The sequence below is a fragment of the Aricia agestis genome, chromosome 21 (assembly GCF_905147365.1).
Source record: "Aricia agestis chromosome 21, ilAriAges1.1, whole genome shotgun sequence".
In the NCBI taxonomy this organism is placed as follows: domain Eukaryota; kingdom Metazoa; phylum Arthropoda; class Insecta; order Lepidoptera; family Lycaenidae; genus Aricia; species Aricia agestis.
Genome location: NC_056426.1, coordinates 658,488 through 685,429, shown reverse-complemented (window position 1 = coordinate 685,429; position 26,942 = coordinate 658,488). Strand labels below are relative to the sequence as shown.

Here is a 26,942-nt window from a genome sequence, read left to right as displayed (position 1 = left end):
TTTGTATTTTATCAAAGTAATTGAATAACTATATTTTAATGCATTTAAGATTATTTTATGAAATAGTAAATGAGATAAGTAAAATGGCAAATGCTGTTTTATGCCATCATAGCATTTTATATGGCCTCATGGTCATTTTTCTTCTTATAGATGCATTATCAAAATATCACTGCCATATCAAATCATACTTCAGTAAACAACTGAAGTATGATTTGATATGAACTGGGAAAAATTTTGAAGAGAGCAATAATAATACATAACAATGTCTATATACCAGGGGTTACCAAACCCTGGTGCACCGTAAAAGGTAAGAGGGGCACCGTGAGTCCATCCTCCATCATTATCCAAAACCACAAATATAAATAATATAATAATTATAATATTAATTAGGTGAAGCAGGTGGATGATTAATTCAACAAGCCCTATACGCTAACCAGTGAACGAGACACAATAGAATATATATGTATATCTATTGTGTCTTGTTTTCCCACAATCTACGGGTGAAATACTTGTTTATTAATGTAATAATAATATTATTTACCGGCATATAACGTAACTATAATCATAAGAGGTGTTTATTTATGTATCTTTTTTAATAGCTAGGTAGAGTAGGGCGCCGCACCGTGACAAAATATTGTGACGTGCAACTGCGCCGCAGGCTGAAAAAGATTGGAAACTTCTGGTCTATACTATAATATATATTCTTAGTTGTATCCACATAATTTTATATAAGGTTTTCCACCAGTAGTTTTTAGTTCAATACTATTTTAAAAGTCAAACTGCTTGATTACTATTTAAGAATTAAGGCAAAGATTTGATTTTGCACAGCTTTGATTTTAGCCACTAAAAGTTAAAACATATTTCAACTGGATATCAATAAGCCTATATATTATGTTCTATCACTAACTTAGCGTAACCACAGAATATGGGTGGTTCTATTTTTTCGGTCCCATTTGCTTTCGGGGTAAAAATTTGATATTTACGAAATGAATTTTTTCGATCAAATACTTTTAAAATGTTAAGTCTATAGTGTTCTACTTTGCCACGTATTGTGTATTACCGTAAGATAATTAATCAAAAAGATATTAAACATCAAATAGCCAAAATTTCATTTCCAACGCTCATACGTTCCCAAATTGCTAAGCTTAGACACAATTTTCTTAGAGTTTTCGTAATTAATCTTATCATGTTTTGTACTGGAACATAAGCTTAAATACTCATATTAACCCTTTTAAACATAAGAATGAACTCGTGCATGTGCAACATTGAGAGAACGTAGGTTTTAATTTTGTCACGCGAAATTTTTCATATCGTTCCGAGCAAATGGTTTTTATGTTTTTAAAAAAGTCTGCATCTGTAGATCTACGTGCAAACATGTTTCGGAACCCCCACGCCCATGTCTGCCATACATTATAGGCGAGATAAGATGTGCGCATTGTTTCTCGGAGAAAATTTAATTCTTAGTTGCAAATTCTCGTTTTGTCACGGGTAAGCCTTCATTACCATCCATTGCCTATTTAAATGACTTTTGTTGCTAGTGATTTTTATAATACATTATGATAAAGGCTATTGAAATACCTTCTAAAGATATGTTGCAGGGCTTTTGAAAAATATAAGAATGCAACAAAAATTTTAATTAAATGCCAAAACTTCATTTCCATCCACTTCATTCTCATCCATTACTTCCGATTTTTAAACCAATTTTCCGATTTTTTTTTTGGTATTATTTAGTATTTTATAACAGATTTTGTCCAAATCCTATCTATATATTACATTCAAATTTAATATTTCTTGCTGCGAGTCATTCCGTCCCAAATTACCGCTAATCTCAAAAACAGAGAATGGATTGCTTCATCATCAGTTGGTTCACTTGAATGGTTCTATTTTGGGGGTTTGTTGTCTGTCTCATCACTTTTATCTGCCATTAGATAGAAGAGGACGACTTAATTACATCTGAGACAATATTTACTTAGGAGAAGTCACTGACGTTCGAAACAAAGATTTTTACCCTGCTTGTGGATTGTGGAACTCTATATAGATATTGTAGATTTACGCCCTCTCAAAGATATGCTTCTGGAGCCTTCAATGAACCGACGAGCACACATTTCTGACAAAAAAAATATGGAAATATATCTTCGAATAGTATTATTCGTGTTAATCTCATAATGAAACCAAATATGTGATTATTTTGAAATAACTAGTATTTTTAGTAACATACGGATAACCCTGTATATTTTCCTATTAATAAGTACCTATCCATGTAGTACTAATCTAGCTAGTACTTCATAATTGAGTGATTAAACATAATATTTAAGATTTAAAACTGTTTTTTAAGAATTTAAGATTTTATTAGTTACAGGAACATAATACATATTTTTGTTGCTCAAAATCACTATATCTAATGCCTGTTAATATAAAAAGTGGTGTGTAACAAATTGGGATATTATATTCAAGAGTTTACTAAAGTTTACTAAACTAGTCGGCGCTAAATTGCATAGAACTGCGATTTGTGAAACTATTTCTTAAAATAGTGTTTTCCTTAAAAACTCTAGTAAGTTAATAGTTGGGTAAAGTACATGGAATGTTGATTGTATACGATCATGTAGTAGAACTAAAGATTGGTTGCATTTTATTTAAATAAAATAATAATGTCTGACTTGTTTCCTACTTTTTAACATAAGTCTTATATTTTTGTCAATTTTTTTAGTAGAGGAGAATTCAATAACTGACACTGGTTTTATTACTCATAAAAATAAAACAATAACAAGTATTCTGTTTATCTAACATGAAATTCCTTAACTTTTTTCGCTTCCATATAACAATTTTTTATTTCCATCCAATCCTTTAAATTTCCATCTTATCGATTTTCATTTCCGTCTGTTGCATCATTACCATCCATCTATTTATATCGTAAATATAAATAGCAGACTAAGGCGATTCAGGGATCACAGTAAGTATACGTACACAAGCCTTAATACAAAATTTTGTCGTAATATCTTAAAAAAAAATGATTCTACAAAAATAGCCAAATGGGACCGAAAAAATAGAACCACCCATATATATTAGTAGTACCAACAGAATTCCCACTCGTGAAACCCGTTTAAAAAAATAACAACTCATGCTGCGATACTATAAAGTTCAAATTCCGACCGCGCAGTGCTAGGTGCCTACAATTATATTTGCCTACATGTGCGCTCTCTTTCCATCACGTAAGAGGTACCCTTTCTGACGAAATCAAGATTGTCACCTTTTAGAAAATAAAATAATCTTCTTTTAATTACTATAGTTACTAATAGCAAACTTTTTTATAGTAATAATCAAATTTTAGTAACCCATAGTAACTTATGTTTATTTATGTGTAGTATGCGGTTTGTTTGTAACGAATTGGTTTATTTGCTATGTTTGTATATTTTTTTTATCTCTTTTTGTATTTTAAAGTCTTAAATTACATTGAAATATTTCTTTGACTTTTTTCAATTGTTCATATTTATCAGATTAATAACGATTCTGTCACAGCGGTTAAATCAGTACGTAGATATATGCGACGAAAAAATCTTGCGCGCGCGTCACCGCTCGCTTGTGAGTCCCTTGTGATCTGCCCCTTTAAAGGGGTACTTACAGTTCGATACCTAAACGCGCGAGTGGGACAGGCCTGGCGTAACCTAACTGAATATCAATGGAATCTCTTGTGTTACGGTCAGCAGGTGTTATTGTCAGTGAGACAATGTGTCTGCTCGTTGGCTTAGGAAATAATGTGTCAACGGAAACTAATATCAGAAAAAAAGGTAGCAAATAATACAGTGATTCACCACCAACTTCCGATAGACAGGATGTGATGATGAATATGCTAATTGCTACATTGTATTATCACGATAAGTAACCATACTATACTCGGCGAAACATGGCGGTAGTGGTCATTGACTCCCTGTCAAAAACTTGTAATTTTCTATATAAACTGTGATTGATAGTAAAGTTTCAGATGTTGTCAATCGCAGCTTTATATAGAAAATGACAAGTTTTTTGACAGGGAGTCAATGACCGTTACCACCATGTTTCGCCGAGTACAGTATAGATGACCATAAGTATGTTTGAATTTTTTGTATCATACACTCACAATTATGTTTTACAGAGTAAAAATGATCCTCATTCTTTTGCTAGAACTCAAATTTATATCTTGTTATTGAATTTTATCAAAAAAATACAGTGGTGCGAGCATGAATAAGTAACAGGCAGATTGATACACATTTCCATCAATAATTTTAGTATGGAAGCAAGATTGTCTATCTACACTTCTACACTACTATTATAAAGAGGAAAGATTTGATTTTTTGTTTGTTTGTTTGTTTGAGTCGAATAGGCTCCGAAACTACTGGACCGATTTGAAAAATTCTTTTACCATTGGAATCCTGCATTATTTCTGCTGAACATAGGCTAATTTTTATTTTGGAAAAATATAAGGTTCCGTAAGATATTTGGGATTTTCGGACGCAAGGTTTAAAAAATCAACCAGAAAAGTTACTTATTTTGCGTACGCTGCCTAAACTATAAAAGATAGAGGCATAAAATGTTCTAAGTAATTATAGATCTTTTAAATATCTACAAAAAAGTCCGCGACACACTATACCTATCTATGTTGAGTGAGGCACAATAACCATTTTTTTATTAAAAAATCTAGAATTTTTTTTGGACTATATTTAAATGCGTTTATTTAAATCATGCTATTGACCCTTATCAAAATAAATTATTTCATCACTAAGTACAGTTAATGTAGATAATATTTGGTCTTTGAATGATTAAAATTGGACGTTTGGTTTTAATGTTATGGCGAAATTAAAATATTACGATTTCTGCTGCACGTTGCGAATTGGGCGTCAAGGCGCGATGCGCGGGTGTGCGTGCGGTAGGGGAGAGATTTAATTATCAGTGCCACAGACTCGCCCGGAGAGTCCACGTAAATATTACCTCGATCGTGGGAATCGCAGACACAATAGATTTTCAATAGTTATGCGACAGCCGGGTGCTGCTTTATTGATTTGATATAGACTATCGTGCTTCATTATTATAATCCTAATTTCAAAAAAGCTTTAAAAGTTATGACTACGAAAGTAATATTTTTAGAACTTTTTAAAATAAGTTTTGAATGACTATTATTTTTGATTGCTATTATAATTAATTAATTTCTTTAACTATAAATCTCCAATAGCGGCAGCCGGCTGCCAGCATAACAATTGAAGATCTATTGTTCTGCGATACCCACGATGCCGATGCACGATGGAATTGGAATTTCTGCTGAATATAGGCTATATTTAATGAGAGAAACAAGGGAACCGTATTAAGTGTTAATAATTGTGTGAAAAATCTACCAAAATATTCCTTCTTGCTTATGCTTTATAAATTATAGACTATACTTACTTATCGCAAAGTGATGTACTATAGTCTTATAGAGGACATTAATATCAACGTAAAAGTCCGCGATATCGTATGTATGCAATACTAAAAATATGCAATAGTAACGTTGCGCTGGTACAAACCATGCCAAACTACTTATCAGCAGGTATTAGTACTTACCAGAGGAGTTTTTAAATTCGCTGAATCCTTCTGGACTTCCACCACACGAACTGACGTTAAAAATCGGAATTCCAATCATGCTTTTGAGAAATTTATGCCCACCAAATATGTGCAATGGGACAAGGCTGCTTATTAAAGAATTAAAGGACAATTTAATTGTAGCTACCATTATCACCGGCCCAGCAGCTGGTCAACTAGCTCATATACCGAGGATACCGATGATTCCAACTGATCTGCCAATCCCATTTAAACGGCTTCAATTACCGGTAAAAATATCTTTCGCATTGACTATTAACAAGTCCCAAGGTCAAACTTTCAAATTAGTAGGCATCGACCTACGAAAAGAATGTTTTACTCATGGTCAACTATACGTTGGCCTATCCCGAGTTGGAGCTGCTGATAATCAATTTATTTTGCTGCCACAAAATAAAACAACATCAAATATCGTTTACAGGGAAGCTTTAACCCAATTTTAATGGAATCTTTTACGCAAAAAGAAGTATGGTGTAAAAAAACATAAAGCGCAAAAGTACAACAAAAATACTTTATACAAAAACAAATAGAAAATTTCAAAATGTATATAATAGTAGATGTAGGTAAGCATAAAATAATAAAGCATAAAACTATAAAAAAAAAAAAACATAAAATATTTTAAACAAAAAAAAAAACATGAAGAAATTGCAAAATATTATAAATAATAGTATCTTCTGCAGGTAAGGATAAAATAATCAAACATAACACTTAAAATATAAAAATATAAAAAAAAATACAATAAAAATGTGTTATATGTACATAATAATTATAATATAGTAGTTGCAGGCTAAATAATGTAAACTATTTTTATGTTCTGCTTAACTTAAAGATTGACTACCTTTATTTAAAAAAAATAATTTAAAAACCAATGTCCACCCGTGCGAAGCCGGGCCGGGCCGCTAGTTATGTATAAAGTATGAAATTCATCATTTTTGTTTTAAACAAGAAAGACAATTTGGCAAAACCTAAAAGACAATGGAACCTTGGATTTTGTGAATCCACTGATTAAGCTTTGGATATGGCACTTAACTGCTGTGGTCTAAAATTGGTATCTATAGCAGACTGGGACCTGGGTAGGTGGTGATGGACGACGCCACCGTGGCCGATCTCGAGAATATGGCGCGTTGAATTGAAAAACTTGGGGGAAGCCTTTGTCCAGAAGTGGGTATGGGTAGTGGGCTCTTTAAAAGAGGGCACTAAAAGAATTAATGTATGTACGTGTTTCAGGTCAAAAACCCCACATAATACGTGATTGTAAAATTACAGTTTGCATGCGAAAATCATGAATCATTTTGTTTTAGCATCATTATAAGTACTAGAGATCGCCCAATGGTCGAAATTCGACCTTAGTTTTGACAACATTAGGACTACTACCTATATTTTGTAAAAAAACATTGACTTTATCATATCTTTACTCTTACTTTATCATATTTTTACTCATACTCTTGTCTTTGGGACTCAGCTGATCTCAGACTGGCCTTGTAAGCATTGTCTAATAGTATCTAAGATTCAATAAAAAAAAGTACTATAATCCATTTTGAATTTGTCACCTAGTTGTCAACAGACTTCAACCATAAATAAAAGAGTATAATTCGTATGTTTAGGCTTGTCACTCAAAAATCTGTCATTTTTCCTAGTGTGTGTGTTGTAGTGTGTGTAATGTTTTATTTGTTAAAAAAATGTATGATAAAAGCATAATTTCAAAATAATATTAGCTCGATGCACTCCTTCACCATATAAGCTATAACTGTGCAAAATTTCATTCACCTACGTTTGCCCATTTTTCGTCAAAAGGGATACAAAGTTTTTGGCTCACGTATTAATATCATTATAAGTATTAATCAGCGTTTTGCTTAAATGTGTCTAAAAGTCACATAACATAGCGAATATTGTTCATTTTAACTCTTGTCTCTAATAATAAATAATTTCATTATTGTACATTTGAAAAAACGTAGTGATTATATTCTCTTTGGTAGCGGTCATTGAGTCCCTGTCAAAAACTTGTCATTTTCTATACAAAGCCGCAATTGACAACATCTGACACTTCAATGTCAAAACGTTTTATATAGAAAACTAGCGACCCGCCCCGGCTTCGCACGGATGTAAAATAAATTATGCCTAAGTCACTGAAAAAATAATTAAAATCGATTCAGTAGTTTGATTTTAAATAATTTATATTCATTACTACCCGTGGCCCGCATTGGTCGGTACTGCCGCAAAAGCTACTTACGTCCCGCAATTTTAAATCTGTATGTCTTCGAAAATATTCATTTAAAATTAAAATCGTAATAATTATGCTATAAAGGGCCAAAATCAATAATGTATTTGAAGTATTTAATTGAATAAGGATTATTGCCGTATTGGTTAAAATCGCTTCGAAAATTAGCCATTATTTGAAGTTAAAAGTAAATGACAAAAAAATATGTTATTGTGGGATATATCCATAAGAGATATACTTATACGTGGGAGAGCCATGCTTCGGCACGAATGGGCCGGCTCGACCGAAGAAATACCACGTTCTCATAGAAAACCGGCGAGAAACAGCGCTTACGCTGTGTTTCGCCGAGTGAGTGAGTTTACCGGAGGCCCAATCCCCTACCCTATTCCCTTCCCTACCCTCCCCTATTCCTTTCCCTTCCCTTCCCATCTCTACCCTCCCCTATTACCCTATTCCCTCTTAAAAGGCCGGCAACGCACCTGCAGCTCTTCTGATGCTGCGAGTGTCCATGGGCGACGGAAGTTGCTTTCCATCAGCTGACCCGTTTGCTCGCTTGCCCCCTTATTTCATAAAAAAAAAAATACTATCGCGGAGTTTTCTGCATTGGTCACCCCTGCATTGGTACTCGTACTATTATCTATTCTGTGGATTGGTAGCGCCCACTTCGAAACTGGCGTAAATCGCAATATTTTAATTTCGCCATAACTTCTAAACCAAACGTCCAATTTTAATCATTCAAAGAGCAAATATAATCTACATAAACTGTACTTAGTGATGAAATTATTTATTTTGATAAGGATTATTAGCATGAGTAAAATAAATGCGTTTAAATGTGGTCCAAAAAATCTACATTTTTAAATAAAAAAATGGTTGTTGTGCCTCACTTGACATAGATAGGTATAGTGTGTCGCGGACATTTTTGTAGATATTTATAAGATCTACATTTACTTAGAACATTGTATAGTTCTATCTTTTATAGTTTAGGCAGCGTACGCAAAATAAGTAAATTTTCTGGTTGTTTCCGAAAAACTGAAATATCTTATGGAACCTCATATTTTCCAAAATAAAAAGTAGCCTATGTTACTCGTAAATAATGTAGCTTTCGAATGGTGAAATAATTTTTAAAATCGGTCCAGTAGTTTTTGAGCCTATTCATTACAATTAAACAAATAAACAAACAAACAAAGTTTACCTCTTTATAATATTAGTGTAGATGACAAGTTTTTGACAGGGAGTCAATGACCGCTACCGCCATGTTTCGCCGAGTACAGTTATTACGAATAATACAAACTATTTAAAATATTATTCGTAGCATCGGAATAATATTTTTACGCTGGCGGAGGCACGCGCAACTTCTCGTCACCTACATATTTTGAGGAAACCGTACATATTATTTATATAATACGTTTCCTTTCCCGAGACGAGTATTATTTACTAAAATCGGTCAATCGGACAGACGTTGTTTCGCTTTTTAGGGTTCCGTACCCAAAGGGTAAAAACGGGACCCTATTACTAAGACTTCGATGTCTGTCCGTCTGTCTGTGCAGTGTCTCCAGGCTGTAACTCAAGAACCGCTATAGCTAGCCTTGTGAAATTTTCACAGATTTTGTATATCTGTTGCCGCTATAACAACAAATACTAAAAATAAAATAAAGTTAACATTTAAGGTGGGCTCCCATACAAGAAACGTGATTTTTTTGGCCTTTTTAGCTCGTAATCAATAGTGGTAACAGCTAGGCACTTGAAATTTTCAAAAAAAAACTTAATTATATTGTTACTTTAATAATTAATAATAAAATTTAATGAAAGTAAATATTAAAGGGGGGCTCTCATACAAAAAACACATATTTTTGTCTACTTCGCTCTATACCGGTACGGAACCCTTCGTGCGCGAGTCCGACTCGCACTTGGTCGATTTTTTAATATAAGTAAGGTCGACGACAGCGTTAAAAAACTTCTAAGATTCATTTAAGTAATCATAATATGCTCGAAATACATCACCCTTCTTCCGTCGGTTTCTCATGGCACTTAAAAATTTCCCGAAACATGTCTTGTGACTTGTCCCAGGCCACATCCATTCGGCTAAAAATATAGAAGGATGTGACGTCATTTGTCCTGGGGAAGTGACTCTTCCCATATCGGTTCAGAAATAACCGACCAGTCAACTTGAACTGCCTTCTCATAAAAAAACTATCAACCCAAAGCTTAACTAAACTGGTATACCCGACCAGTTAGTAAGAGCCAGTTAGTGGTACTATAGATTGCAGCTCAGAGGTTTTAACTAATTTGGCGGCACCGACCAGTCAGCTTGGCCTGTCTAACGGTACTGATGGTTAGTCCACGAGTTCCATATACGGTGGTCGATCTAAAAACAGCTGAGATCGTTGGCTTATGACTCTTCGACTTTTTATTGTACTCACGCGTTATAATTAGTTTTATAATGTTCTACAATAGATAAGTTTATTGGTTGCATGTGCTATAAACGATTTCATTCTCACCAAAAGTTTTGTCAGGACTTAGGATGTCGCATAGAGAACTCGTTTTTTTTTTAATTTGGGGGACTAACGTGCAAACGGGTCACTGATGGAAAGCAACTAGCGGGCGTTATCAGTAATTAATAAATGAATTAATGGACAGACAGACAGACAGACGAACAGGCTGAAATATCTTAGTGATCGGGTCCCGTTTTTAACCTTTGGGTAAGGAACCATAAAAAGGGGAAAATTATTATCAATCTTTGTTATTATAATAATTAATATATAGTGAGTTTGGCAAAGTGCGCCTATCCGGCAAGTGCGCTATTTTTCCATACTGCTGATTAGAGATTTCCAATTAGCAGTATGGAAAAATAGCTGTATCTCTCGCTTGCTTAAAGCGGTTGATAAAAGTTTTGGTCACTGAAAAGTGTCTTGCACTACATGATACTAGTTCAGAATAATATTCTACAAATTATTATAGTTAAATATTAGCCATAACAAAATAAGTAAAGTAAGACTAATTTTTAGTCCAATTTGGTACCTGACCAGGTGTCATACGTAGAGCTACACAAATTCGCAGGTATTTTAAGTACCGACTACCGAGGCACTACCAAGAACCTATGGTTTCATCCATCAGAAAGTAAGTTATGTCTTATCCTTCTGGGATCCAGGTCTATAGTAGCGCCTATTTAAATGCAATAATAAAATAATGAGTTGGTCTCAACATCCGACAGAGGGAAATGGCTGTCATGGTGTCTGGAAGTTGGCTTGTTTCCTATGACTATAATGGCTAGGTAAATTAATAGCTCTTTACCTATAACATCAATCACGCCATAAGTGTGGAAATGTTACTCTGTCATTCATACTTCCATACTAATATTATAAATGCGAAAGTGTGTCTGACTGTCTGCAATCTGCCTGTAACCTCTTCACGCCCAAACTTTGAGTCCCGGGAAAGGCATAGGATGCTTTCTATCTATATTATACTAGTAAGTTAACTATGTATACTGTACTCGACGAAACATGGCGGAGGCGGTCATTAACTCCCTGTCAAAAAACTTGTCATTTTCTATACAAAGCCGCGATTGACAACATCTGACACTTCATTGTCAATCGCGGTTTATAGTATAGAAAATGACAAGTTTTTGACTGGGAGTCAATGACCGCTACCGCCATGTTTCGCCGAGTACGGTATAGAAGACGAGAATTCGTTCGTTCGTTCGTTATCCTATGACCTTACTCCAAATAGGTTCAGTAAAAATGAAAAGGTAACAGACAGACAGACACACTTTCGCATTTATAATATGTATAGTATGGGTAACGAAACGTTTTAAAATTTAAAATCTCTAATCTCAGATGTATGTTATGCTAATGCAAAGATTGAATTTGTTACGGTAAATGTAGCTCAGCTATGCTATGTAATCGTGGTCTATATATTTTGTAACATAAATATTATACAATAAAATTAAGATACTTAAATTTATTCATAGGTGATAGTGGAACTACGTAATTTGGTTAGGCTATAATATCAATCCTAGATAGATTTCGACTAAAATTGATTTGATAACCAATGGTACGTCCCATTGTGTAACGAGAGTGAAGGAAGAGCACCTGTGTATTGGGCACACTCTTGGGCACTATACAAATGACTCGCGTAGCTGTCTCCGGCCGCTGTCACCGAAACCGGTGAGGGCATTTTTATGATGAAATGCTCTATGCAATACTACAGAATATAGAGTCGTTTGTCTGACTAATCTTCTCACGATCAAACCGCTTAACCGATTTTGATGAAACTTCGAGATACTCGAGTGATGAGTCCCGGGAAAGGGCATAGGATGCTTATCATCCTGGAAAAACGTAGATAAACGAAGTAAAAGAATAACTTCTAGTTAGTACTTGTCATTGGCAATAATTATTGCTTATCCCGTAATCTCTACTAAAATCTGAAACCTGGTGGTTTGTCTCTCTTACCTAATCTATAATAATCTTCTTCTAAATCTAAATATAACATAACTCAAAGGTGACTGACTGACTGACATAGAAATCTATCCCAAACCATTGGACGGATCCGGCTGAAATTTGGCATGTAGGTAGATGTTATGACGTAGGCATCCGCTAAGAAAGGATTTTGTTCAATTCCAACACCAAGGGATAAAATAGGGGGTGAAAGTTTTGTACTTACATGAAACTTTGTCAATTTTAAATGGAGCTGAAACTTTGATACCTAATTAATAATCATACTTCTTAATGCGCGATCGCAAGTCGCGGGAAAAAGCTAGTAGTAATTAAAATTTCCGCTTCCGGCATCTAACAGCATCGGTCATGGAGCCGGCATAATCATTGCTAATTACCCCACTAACCGAATTTCCGACTGACCGATGGTTGTACGCTGTCGCCGGTCGCCCTTCTGTCTCGTTCTGTTAATCTTTGACGAAATAAGGGCATTACACCTACTGAGTATCAGCAACATAACGACGGTAACGCCTCCGTGGTCCAGTGGTTAAGAGCGTGGCTCTTGACTCGGAGGTCGTGGGTTCGATTCCCCCGCGCGCGCGTTGGAAACATGTTACATATTTCCAAGTTTGGTTAGGAGTTAGGACAATGCAGGCTGATTGTCTGACAAATAAAATGATCCATGCGTCGGATGGGCATGTAAAAAGCCGGTCCTGCGCCTGATCTCTCGCCGGTCGTGTCGGTCTTCCGTCCCACTGGGCTACGAGAGTAAAGGAATAGAGAGTGCTCTTGTGTACTGCGCACACACTTGGGCACTATAAAATTATTCCTGAGTAGCTGGCCTGGTTTCAATGAAACTGGCCACCGTCACCGAAACCGGTGTGGGGGTGGGGGGGTATCATCAGCAAGACAGTGCAAACAGACAATTTGATTGGCAGAGAGTCTCGCAACTGTATTCGGAAGGTACATCTAGTTGTCGAGGTTTCTGAAATTATAAAGAGTCTGAATCATGACTATCAGTGGTCTTTTATCTTGGTATGGTCGAAGCCCATACTAGACATATTAGTAAGTTATTACTTTTTAGTCGTCCAGTATTCTCATATAAATCATTAAAAAAAACTAGGCCTTTACATCCGTTATGGATGATTTATATTGTATTTTTCAGAGCGAAGTAACCACTCCTCAAATACTGTAGTGTCTGGGACAAGATTTTTAAATGTCCATATGGTTGCCCAAGCGCATACGGCATTCTCACATCATAGTCGGCCTAGTCCAAAGGAAAGAACTAGTCAGCAGAACTAGTAACAGTCTGGGACCAACTATGTGCGGGTTTCCTCACGATGTTTTCCTTCACCGTATGAGCGTCCGTATTATCAGAGACCAGGTATATTTATTACTCTATGGTATTATGTACTTGAGATCAGAAAATGTCTCATAGGTACACGCCTCCACCCGGGATCGAACCTGCACCCTCTAAGAGTGCGAACCAAAGGTCTACCCATTAGGCCACGGACGCTCAAAAAAAATATCATAAAATCTTCTCAGAAAAAATAAACCACACTCCTCACCTTGCTGAGTGGCAGTTTTTTCAGCATGCGTTTTTCGCGTAACTTTCTGCCGCGCACTGTAAAACTCTGGAACGAACTGTCACCAGCAGTATTTCAGGACCAATACGACCTGCAAGCCTTCAAGAAGAGAGCGTATTCCCTCTTAAGAGGCCTCAACTCTTCTGATGTTGCGAGTGTCCATGGGCGACGGTAGTTGCTTACCCTCAGGTGACCTGTTTTCTCGTTTCCCCTCTAATTTGATTGTACCTAAATTACAAATTAAAATGGTAACCATTTCGTCTTAAATTCTTAAACGTTTTTCGAGGAAGCCATTGTATGTGTAAATTATAATATTGTATATTATGCTGACTCCACCAAAAACTGACCTCCATACGAACTGAGTACATTCAACATTGTATGCAACAACTTTTGTTTCAGCCGTGGTTTAACGTAGTGAGTCAGACGCACGTGTGCATTTTGTTTTGTATTGTGGTCTTCACAACTAATGCGATGATGCGGTGCGTGAAAGCCGACAAGGATGGGGTCAAGAGAAATGCCGAATGTCTAAAGTCCAAACCAATTTATGAGACAAAAAAGGCTTACGTTGGCTTTTATTAATATATGTGCTATTTCGTTGTTTCATACATAATATTGTTGTCATTTTATCCTTACATCAGTCAACAACACATTACTGAAACCAGTCGTAAGATTTTTGCTGCATTGGGATCGCTCAGGCGCTGGAAGAACCTACTTCCTGTAAAAACTAAAGTCGAGCTTGCGCAGTCTTTACTCCTACCTATATTAGACTATGCTGATATCTGCATGACCGATCTTAATGAGGAATATCTCAATAAGTTGGAGAGACTACAAAATGCTTGTATTAGGTACGTGTATGGTCTGCGCAAGTTCGATCACGTCTCAGAATATCGTGAACGACTTGGTTGGCTACCCATCAGACTCCGTCGGGATGAGCATGTCCTCGGATTGCTGTACAATGTTATGTGCGATCCTCGCTGTCCTCCCTATTTGAAAGAGTGCTTCCAATTTCGGGACGATGATCAAAGTCGTTCACTGCGTTTTGGCTATAGTAAGAAACTCCATGTGCCCTTCACTAAAAGTGACTATTTCAGGGGTTCTTTCATTGTGAGAGCTGCACACTTGTGGAGCGATTTACCATGTGACATTCGAGAGTCAAGTTCACTAGCTATTTTCAAAACAAAGCTGCATAACCATCTTTTGAATAGAGTCGCTCACTAAATAATCTGTAGCATGTAAATATATTAGATATTAAGTTTAACTGTTGTCGACTTTTTGTATTACCCTGCTTATAATTATGTAATATCTCCATAGCCGCCTGTAGTAGGTTGCCTGGAAGAGATCGCTTACTCCATAGCCGCAGGGTTGCCTGGAAGAGATCGCTTAAAGCGATAAGGCCGCCCTTGCCCACATTTTACTGTAAACATGTTAAGTTAGTCGAACTAGTTATAGTACCAATTTGTGAGCAATAAAGAGTTATCTATCTATCTATCTATCTATCTATCTATCTTATTTCTATTCTATCGCATTTCTTTCCGTGTTAATTAGTTCTTTGTTTTTGTCCTTGTCTTGATTCTTCTATGGACATGCCTTAGCCCGATGGTTTGCAACCCTCATTTAAAAGCCATTTGATTGTAATACTGTTCTAATCAATTCGTCTCCAGTAACGGTCTAGATAACGTGTTTATTCCATATTCGTCACAGCGATAATCGCACGTCGATCGCAGTCAGTGTGAAGTGCCGCAAGTAACAGTTAGCGATTACGGTTAACCGCGATACACAGATTAGCCGAATTGTTATTTAACGACGCAAACTAACGGTTATTTAATTGTGTTTATATGCATTAACTTGTAGTGTGTTTGTGCAAAAATGTAACAACTTACAATGTACATGCGCTCTACTTTTGACTTGTAGTACGCTGGTATGGCTAACTTTTTTCTGAAGCAATCTGCGGGGCTAAAATGGTCACATTTAGCAATTCCTCTCAATCAATTCAGCAAATGAATTGTCAAAACTGTCCAACTGACAAATGTCAAATCAGTACAAAAATACAGTTCAAATGAATTGCAAGCAGAGTTGCATTTTGCGATTTCAGAAAAATGAATCATATTATGATTCATATCATGATTCTTCAAAGCGATCATTTTAGCCCCGCTGTAAATTAGTAAGGTCATAAGCAGTGCCGTAACATAAGACAAGGCTGACAAAATACCACGGACCTCCGACCCAAAAGGGCCCCGCCCCGAGCTCAAAAATATTTTTAACATTGATTGTACCTGATTTATAAGATGGGGCCCCATTGATTTGCCCTATACTGTCGCAGACGGAGTCGCGGGCAACAGCTAGTATATTAATATCTATGGACAATCTATGGTCAATATATTTATACAGCACGTACAATTTTCAATTTTGTATCTTCACTAGCTGACCCGGCAAACGTTGGTTTACCACATAAATTATTTCTAATAGGCAATAGAAATCTTATCTTATATCTTTAAACGAGCAATTCTTGTATATAAATATATAATTGAAATCTCGAATCGGCTCCAACGATTTTCATGAAATTTAGTATATAGGGGGTTTCAGGGGCGATAAATCGATCTAGCTAGGAATCATTTTTAGAAAATGTCATTATGATGAGCAAAGCTCGGTCAAATAGCTAGTAATATAAAAATGAGATAGAAACTCATTCTCAGGATTCTAACGTACATTACATACAAAATTTCGTTGAGCCGTTTTGGAGGAGTTCGTGCACAAATACTGTGACACGAGAATTTTATTTATAAGATTATTATGAGACGACGTACTCGTAATTTTGAATGAAATTCGTAAATTGACATACGACGTCCTCACTCACCTTCCTCGACCGCTCGCTGGGCATTGATATACAAACCCAAGATACACAGTTGCGAACAAAAGTAAGACTCAAAACTGTCGCCAAATACTCGTCTTTACTATAATATGTACTTGTAATCAAACTATAAACGGTTTTTTTACAAAGGAGTCCACAAAAAGCAATAAAATTTTATGACCGAACTTCGCCGGTAGGACAAGGCATGGTGGTGAGACGTATTTTTCATATATATATTTTTTAATTCAATGAAATAATTAGGTTGTAAGAGTTAATTAAATTGTGTTCTAAACACAAATCACAATTCAAAATACAAAGATACTTAGGTTTCACAACTTTCATCTAAGAGTTTGTTAAATAAATAAATATGTACTTATATGTTTTGCGTATGATATAAATATGTATAAATGAACGAAACAAATATTTATTAGATTAACTGTTATTTTTTTCAAATATTACAATTAAACTTAAAACTTAAATCTATAATTATTTTTTAACAGTCATGGTCATAATTATATGTAACACTTATATGTAATGTGTATAATAATAATAATAATATAATAATATCTATGGACGCTTCACACCACGTATCTTGGGTTTTTTGTATATCAATGTCGCTGGGTTCGATTCGCGGCCGAAAAACCGACACCGCCGCCATCCCACAACCATCGCTGGCGCCATAAGCCATCCTACGCCACTACGTCCTCCCCACGCTGGGCCATCGTGATGGCCAACTACGCTGGCCCATCTTGTAGAGGCGATACACTGCCGCCACCCCACAACCATCGCTGGCGCCATAAGCCATCCTACGCCACTACGTCCTCCCCACGCTGGGCCATCGTGATGGCCAACTACGCTGGCCCATCTTGTAGAGGCGATACACTGCCGCCACCCCACAACCATCGCTGGCGCCATAAGCCATCCTACGCCACTACGTCCTCCCCACGCTGGGCCATCGTGATGGCCAACTACGCTGGCCCATCTTGTAGAGGCGATACACTGCCGCCACCCCACAACCATCGCTGGCGCCATAAGCCATCCTACGCCACTACGTCCTCCCCACGCTGGGCCATCGTGATGGCCAACTACGCTGGCCCATCTTGTAGAGGCGATACACTGCCGCCACCCCACAACCATCGCTGGCGCCATAAGCCATCCTACGCCACTACGTCCTCCCCACGCTGGGCCATCGTGATGGCCAACTACGCTGGCCCATCTTGTAGAGGCGATACACTGCCGCCACCCCACAACCATCGCTGGCGTCATAAGCCATCCTACGCCACTACCTCCTCCCCACGCTGGGCCATCGTGATGGCCAACTACGCTGGCCCATCTTGTAGAGGCGATACACTGCCGCCACCCCACAACCATCGCTGGCGCCATAAGCCATCCTACGCCACTACCTCCTCCCCACGCTGGGCCATCGTGATGGCCAACTACGCTGGCCCATCTTGTAGAGGCGATACACTGCCGCCACCCCACAACCATCGCTGGCGCCATAAGCCATCCTACGCCACTACGTCCTCCCCACGCTGGGCCATCGTGATGGCCAACTACGCTGGCCCATCTTGTAGAGGCGATACACTGCCGCCACCCCACAACCATCGCTGGCGCCATAAGCCATCCTACGCCACTACGTCCTCCCCACGCTGGGCCATCGTGATGGCCAACTACGCTGGCCCATCTTGTAGAGGCGATACACTGCCGCCACCCCACAACCATCGCTGGCGCCATAAGCCATCCTGCGCCACTACGTCCTGGGCCATCGCGATGGCCAACTACGATGGCCCATCTTGAAGAGGAGCCATGAGGTTCAGTAACGTCTCAACTGGCTGTCAAAACGTTAGCGCGATACCGAATCGTACCAAAAGTCTATCAACGTCCGAGTTTCATTTGCGCTTCAGTTAAAAAAAATTAGCGTGAATATGCTGGTCGCGGCATTCTCGTTCGATCGTTTGAGTCTCAAAACGGTTTCGTGGTACGGGGCACGGGCCCTGGTCAGCAGTAGTATCAAATCAATTAGCAGTTAGCTTATCCTAATTAGTTGGTAACTGGCAATCGATACGGGGCTGGGTCGTCCTAATTACAGTGGCCACGCGACTAGGGAGTGCCCACTGCCCAGTCGTAAATTGTGGGGGGAGGGGACTGTGGTCTGTGGTCATCGGTCTAGTTCTAAACGGGTCATCTCGATTCGACTAATTTCATCTTTAAGTATGTCAACATCGAATAGTATCCGAAACTACTGGACAATAAGGACTTTTGTAAGCTGTCTTTTTACTACACAACTCACAAGTAAGTATAATTGTGTTGAGTATTTAGTTAATTTTTATAGTCCATAATATGTAAAAACTTATTAATGGCTCGTAGTTAATATTATTAGTTTTAATTGATTTTATTGCATAGCTGTAAGTTTTTCTGGAGAAATAAAGTAAAATAAAATATTTGATTAAAGTCAATTAGCAGACATAGAGTAGACCACGGGGTTGACCGGTCAATCGTGGGTGTCCTGTATTAGATCCGGGACACTCTGCTCAGCGACCGGCAAAACGCAGGTAGTGGGGCTGGCGCTTCTCGCCGGGAGTCCAACATACCCCCGGGGTGCTTCAGCTAACTGAGGCACATCCCCAACCCGGGGCACGCATAGAGGGTTTTCCGGCGAATAATAAAAAAGATTACAGGGGAATTTTATTATAGGATTACTAGTTGATACCCGTAACACCGTTGCGCAAAAGTTTGTATATCGCACGGGAACGGGATATTTTTCGGGATAAAAATCTATGTCCTTTACCGGGAGTCGGGACTCAACGTTCTTTCATAGCAAATTCATCAAAATCGGTTGAGCGGTTTATGGCGACGCCTTGATAATTTGGCTGTAGCGATATCGATTTTTCTCAGCAACAACTAAAGCTAAGAAATTAAAGTTCATTGTCAGTATTCATCATGTCTTTGTCTTTGCCATAGCATAAAACGATTGGTCAACTTTTATAACACAGAATAATCAATCAAAAAGACCTCTGTAAAAAAAGGGATTCCTATTTAATTTTGCCAACAGAGGAGAGTGATTTAATCTTCCGAAATTTGTGCAATAGATTGGTTCAAGCATACACTTTAATTTGCCCATAGCTTATATGAAATGTATTGGTATGGTATGGTTTTTAAATTACGCGACAAAAACCATTTTGACGCTTACGCACTTTCCATTTTTTTTGCTGTTCCATTGCTTGTTTTCTATGAGAGGCCGGGCCGGCCACTCATAGAAAACAAGCAACCTAAAACGTATCCAACACGGTTTTTTACTTTGACGCGGCGTCACCTAACAGACAGACAGGCCTTTTGTTTGTTCGTAAGAGTATGCAGCGACACTACACGAACCAGTTTGTCTTGCATAGTATCGCTGCATAGTCTTACAAGAACGATTGTTCTTCTTACAGCGATTCTTGTAAGACTGTGCTTCTACAATGGCCGCGACTAATGGTTTTATAATGTCGTCAATTCGACCGGGCGGGTACCGTTGTCGGCGGTGGAGCGTGACCGGAAGTGCATTGTGTGAAATGCCACCGACCTCCCAGACTAGACTGCCAAAAACCGGTGTACTATAAAGGCTGGCCTTACGTTTTCCTATTCGATATCCTAATGCGGAATTTCGCATAATCCCTTGAGACTAACGGTATTGTTCAGTTCGGAAAAAAGCGAACGTGTGCAGCATTTCATGTATTTTCTACTAATTCTATGCATTCGGATTTCCATATACGGAAAACGTGCGTATGCGGCCAACCTTAAGCGTAGGTTCCGAAATGTGTCCCAGTGTACTGACCAGAGTGTAAACATAATACATACTAAGAAAACAAAGTGACAAAAGTAGCAGCTTCTTGCCTAAATGTAAGACAGTATTATTTTTGACCAGTATGATATATTATGTAATACTAGCTATTTGACCGAGCTTTGCTCGGTATTCGATAAATCACGAATAAAATGACATTTTCTATAAATGATTCCTAGCTAGATCGATTTATCGCCCCTGAAACCCCCTATATACTAAATTTCATGAAAATCGTTGGAGCCGATTCCGAGATTCCAATTATACATATTATACAAGAATTGCTCGTTTAAAGATATAAGATTATATACTTACTGACCAGTATTTTTTATTATTATTTAGTCACCAGATGGCGCAAGTTACTCAGTTGCGTCAAAATTCGTTTATCGCGCGGGAACCGTATGATTCTTCACGATATCTTATGTCCTTTCCCGGGACGAATAATATCTCTATACCAAATTTCAGCAAAATCGGTTCAGCTGTTTGGGCGTGAAGAGGTAACAGACCGACAGACACACTCTCGTGCGTCATCTAGTATTATTATAAAATAATACTAGATGACGCCCGCAACTCCGTTGCGTCGAAACTCGTTTATCGCGCGAGAACCGTACATTTTTCCGAGATAAAAAGGAGCCTATGTCCTTTCCCGGGACTCAGAGTATCTCCATGCCAAATTTCAGCAAAATCGGTGCAGCTGTTTGGGCGTGAAAAGGTAACAGACAGACAGATAGACAGACACACTTTCGCAATTTATAATATTAGTATGGATTAGTATGGACATTCCTAGTTACTTCTTCACCTCTAGTAGGTATATATATATATATCTATACTAATATTATATAATATAACTGACACTCAGTAATCTCAAATTAGATCGGAATTCCTGTTGGGAAACGTTTGTTTCGGGTTCTTATTACTGTTTCCCGAGGAAATGCTTTTCGGAAGCGCCTAGTTGCATGTTGCTAGGGCTGGCAACTTATAGTTTTAAATGTAATTAAAACTTTAACAGCATAAGAGCTACTCTTTTCTTTTTTCTGTTACTTACAGGAAACATTTTGATTCCCGTGAAATATTCTACATACGGGGCTGCAGGCGTAAGCCAGTGTAAATTAAAAATATGAATATAATTCAAAATTCAAATCACAAATTCAAGAATACATTAGTCATCAACTCGCGCGGGGCCACCAAAAAGAAGGAAAATTATTCATTTCTAAAGAACTAAAAAGAAGAAGACTCATTTTTCTCAAGTATACTGAAAGTAAAAGTAATGTCATGTCGGTATATCGCTGTTTAATTGAAATGTAGCGCCAACAGATTGATGTGTGTTTGTTTACGTCACGCAGCATCTGAAACTCATCGCGGACCACGGCGCGGCTGTCGGCTACAATTATTAGGTTGTTGCTCTCTGCTCCAGTTTTGTGTAAAATGTTTATACGCGAAGGAAATGAGTAATTATATTGGCGTTAGCGTAACGCACTTGTTAGTCTTCTGGTGCTGCGGATCTTGGCGATCTGCTGTGGTGTACCGTACGTATGTCTCGAGTTTTTGATTGTCACGTGTCCAATCCAACATTTTTAAACGCAGCTTCCCAAATCCCAATTAATTTTTGCGACAATCGCAAAGCTATAAAATTTGTAAAAAATGAATTTCTCCTTTTTGACAACCCTAACAAATTATGCATATTAGAATTACCGGAACGGATTATTAAAACTAGAGCACGTTTGTTAATGAATATTATACAATATCGTTTGAATATTTACAATCATTAATTTATTCACACGAATAATAATTAATTAATTACAAAAGCCTGATGGAAAGCAATCAACGCCGCCAATCGCGGGTGCGTTGCCGGCCTTTTAAGAGCCAATACGATCCTTTCTTGAAGGTTTGCAGGTCGTATAGGTCCGGAAATCCTGCTGGCGACAGTTCGTTCCGGAGTTTTACAGTGCGCGGCCGAAAGTTGCGCGAAAAACGCACAGTGGAAGACTGCCCCTCATTGATTTCTAGCCATTTCTGTCCGATTCCTAGTCTACACATTCTCATAGGTGCTCTTTACCAGAACTACCGTGCGCCTGGCGCCCCGCCAAGCGTTGTTTACATAACATGTGGTTCATCGTACTATACAATATCATCATGGTGCTATCGGAAATGAGCATTGTGATGTTTTTTTGTCATCAGGTAGAGGTATGCCGTATGTGCAGCAGGGTCGTTCGTGGCAAACAGAAATAGCGGTCATAATTTGCCTTTCTGACACCACAATTGGCACAAAGGACTCAACAGCAGCCACACAGCTCTACCCTTTTTTTATGAAATAAGGAGGCAAACGAGCAAACGAGTCACCTGATGGCAAGCAACTTCCGTCGCCCATGGACACTCGCAGCATCAGAAGAGCTGCAGGTGCGTTGCCGGCCTTTTAAGAGGGAATAGGGTAATAGGGGAGGGTAGGGATGGGAAGGGAATAGGGGAGGGTATGGAAGGGAATATGGTATGGGATTAGGCTTCCGGTAAACTCACTCACTCAGCGAAACACAGCGCAAGCGCCGTTTCACGCCGGTTTTCTGTAAGGACGTGGTATTTCTCCGGTCGAGCCGGCCCATTCATACCGAAGCATGGCTCTCCCACGTCTATTTCCTGGTGGCAAATGAAAACCGAAAACCTATGAAACATAACTATGGAACGAACTGTCGCCAGCAGTATTTCCGGACCAATACGACCTGCAAACCTTCAAGAAGAGAGCGTATTCCCTCTTAAAAGGCCGGCAACACACCTGCAGCTCTTCTGATGTTGCGAGTGTCCATGAGCGACGGAAGTTGCTTTCCATGGAGTAGTCAATAAACATAAAAATTAATCCATTTTATTTTCTTTTCAGGTAAGTTCCTGTACTTCTCTGACTTCGATATACGTGTTTATCTATTGATTAGTCAAGTCAATCAGTAAGTGATTCACAGAAACACGTAAAATATTCATCTGAGAGGCCTCGTCATTATTTTAGTGGTATTAACGTGGTTTTTCCAAGAATAATTCCATCATTACGGATATTTGTAGACATCTCACGTGTTATCAGTATTCATTATGATTTATGACTACTAGCTATTTGACCGAGCTTTGCTCGGTATTCGATAAAACACGAATAAAATGACATTTTCTAAAAATGATTCCTAGCTAGATCGATTTATCGCCCCCGAAACCCCCTATATACTAAATTTAATGAAAATCGTTGGAGCCGATTCCGAGATTCCAATTATATATATACAAGAATTGCTCGTTTAAAGATATAAGAATATGTAAGTTTGTTTGTCGCTAGTTATCGATTTCAACAAATTATATCTCTACCTAATATTAAAATTAATGTACTTAATCGTAAGTTTGTTACGCACAAAATTCGATTACGTGCGAAACTAAACCGAATCGTTATTCATTAAGGAAGAATTTCACAAAATAACTCCCTCAATGGGGGTAATATTTTACCTCCTTAGGGGGAATCAACGTTAGCGTCGCAGGAGTCCTAATTCATGCGGGCGGTCACGTAGTGTGCCAAAAAGCCCTAGAAAAGCCCTAGAATAGCCCTAGAATCTACGGCCTAGATCTTCAAAAGAGTCTTCAATCAAAAGACTACACAGGTATTCAAAGAACGCCAGAGTCTTCAGATAGCTTTGATGCACTTTTAATCTGAAAAGTGTACCTTTCGTCGACCCGGATTCAAACTGCGCTGCCAGGATCAAAGTATGTGCTTATGTCTGGTTTCTAAGGATTTTTGACTGAAATTTATCTATTCGTCGACGTTGTTGATTGGCTAAATATAATGTTAATCAATAAAATACAGGTATCCGTTGACTGTTAAAATATAATTCATTTTTCAGGTGTAACCGATTACAGGTTTCATTTTCCACCGGCCGCGCTGCTTGAACAAACCTATAACCTAGCACCTAGGTCATAAAGTGGCATTTTATTTGATTTTTTGTCGATCTGAGTAGCTTGCGTCAAGGATCGAAATCACCTTAACCTTAACTCTATTAACCTAGGTTATTATAGGAGAGTCATCTCATTATGACTAATCTGTGTGTGTGTGGGTGTGTTTACCGCCACCCACGTGACGTGTGAACTTGAACTTGTGATCCCATTACCCGGTTAACCGGCTTTTGTCATAGAGATTACGTATAAGCCTGAAGGTACGCGCACATTGTGACCGGGATGGGCCGCGTTGCTCATTAAACTTTTAGGCTAGCTTTATTTTGTACTAGCGTCGTCGCACGGGTATAAAATATATAGCCACTGAAAAAATAATTAAAATCTATATAGACTATGATCCTTCACGTGGTCTACTTCTTATCTGTGCCAAATAACATAAAAATTGCTCCAGTAGTTCGCGAGATAAGCTCTTTCAAATAATTTCCCCCGTTTTCCCACATTCTCCTATTAGTCTTAGCGTGATGAAATATAGCCTATAGCCTTCCTCAATAAATGGGCTATTTAACACTGAAAGAATTTTTCAAATCGGACCATTAGTTCCTGAGATTAGCGCGTTCAAGTTAGTCCTTTTAAATAATTTTCCACATTTTCCTCTTTTTCTTCGCTCCTATTAGTCTTTAGCGTGATAAAATATAGCCTATAGCCTTCCTCGATAAATGGTCTATCGTTCTAAAGATCAAAGGGAACAAAGGGACATGAGGGAAAAAAAGCGACTTCGTTTTATAATATGTATAGATTTGTTCTGACGCCTCCGTGGTCTAGTAGTATAGAGCGCGGCTCTTGACTCGGAGGTCGTGGGTTCGATTCCCGCGTTGGAAACATGTTATTTCCAAGTTTGGTTAGGACGATGCAGGCTGATCACCTGATTGTCTGACAAGTAAGATGATCCATGAGTCGGATGGGCATGTAAAAAGTCGGTCCTGCGCCTGATCTCTTGCCAGTCTTGTCAGTCTTCCGTCCCACTGGGTTATGAGAGTAAAGGAACAGAGAGTGCTCTTGTGTACTGCGCACACACTTGGGCACTATAAAATTACTCCTGCGTAGCTGGCCTGGTTTCAATGAAACCGGCCACCGTCACCGAAACCGGTGTGGGAGCTATTATTATTATTATTAGATTTGTTCTGGATTTGGATTAGCCGCTACACCACGGTCCGCGTGATCACAACATAAACATACAATACGCTTGTTCGTTCTCTATAGGTAGAGCAAGACAGTCAAGGAGAAGGTGAATTATAGGTATCTCGTCAGCCAACTGCAGGAGACAGGAACATCGCAGTGTTTTAGTGGGTAGGGCCGTGGCACTCACCATCTCCGCCGCGGCGAGCCCCACATATCCGCAGCGGAGTCCCCATCCCCCCCATCCCCTGCGTCGAATGCGACACATTTCACGCATTTCACTGCGTAAAAAAAATCCATTCTGTTATAGTGCTTATTGAGCTTACTGTAAGCTCAAGTCAAGCCAAGTTAGGCTTTTGGTAAGGATTCTTAAATGGTTGGATACAGACAGATAGACGGAAAGACAGACGGACACATTTTCGCATTTATAATATTAGTATGGATTGTAGTTTCTTATAGGTCTGTCCTGGTCGCTCGCAGACTTACCTCCCACAGTAACTCCTACTGCCCAGAAACCGGTTGAGACTACCTCGGACGCCTTAAATAGCTTGATACGACCGAGTAAATTGAGCCAAAGGACATTTATATTGTGACCACGTGGTCATTAATTGAAGCGAATTGTGATTATGTGATGTGGTGGTTTGGCTGATTTGTTTTCTCGTAGAATGGGGTCGCGAACTGTGGTCAAATTTGTGACATATTTTCTTACAGAACAAGTTACAAGGCCGTCAAGGCTGTATTATATTTTATAGTAGCGCTTCGTAAGTCTTGTACCTATGTATGTGCATAATATACTATTTTATAAATGCGAACGTGTGTCTGTTTGTCTACCTGTATGTCTGTTACCTCTTCACGCTCAAACCGCTGAACCGATTTTGCTGTTTGGCATGGAGATAGTTTGAGTCCCGGGAAAGGACATAGGATACTTTTTATCTCGGAAAAGTGTACGGTTCCCGCGCGATAAACGAGTTTTGGCGCAACGGAGTTGCGGGCGTCATCTAGTTTCAAAATATTTTGAAGTGGGAGAATATACGTGGGAGAGCCATGCTTCGGCACGAATGGGCCGGCTCGACCGGAGAAATACCACGTTCTCAAAGAAAAACGGCGTGAAACAGCGCTTGCGCTGTGTTTCGCCGAGTGAGTGAGTTTACCGGAGACCCTACCCTATTCCCTTCCCTACCCTCCCCTATTCCCTTCCCTTCCCTTCCCATCCCTACCCTCCCCTATTACCCTATTCCCTCTTAGAAGGCTGGCAACGCACCTGCAAGCTCTTCTGATGCTGCGAGTGTCCATGGGCGACGGAAGTTGCTTTGCATCAGGTGACCCGTTTGCTCGTTTGTCCCCTTATTTCATTAAA

General features: G+C 38.7%; 1 protein-coding gene across 1 annotated transcript in view; it reads left to right on the top strand.

Annotated features, from left to right (window-relative positions):
* The window catches only part of LOC121737907 (disintegrin and metalloproteinase domain-containing protein 19), an 89,752-nt gene that overhangs the window by 709 nt on the left and 62,101 nt on the right, over positions 1-26,942 (top strand). The window lies entirely within an intron of this gene.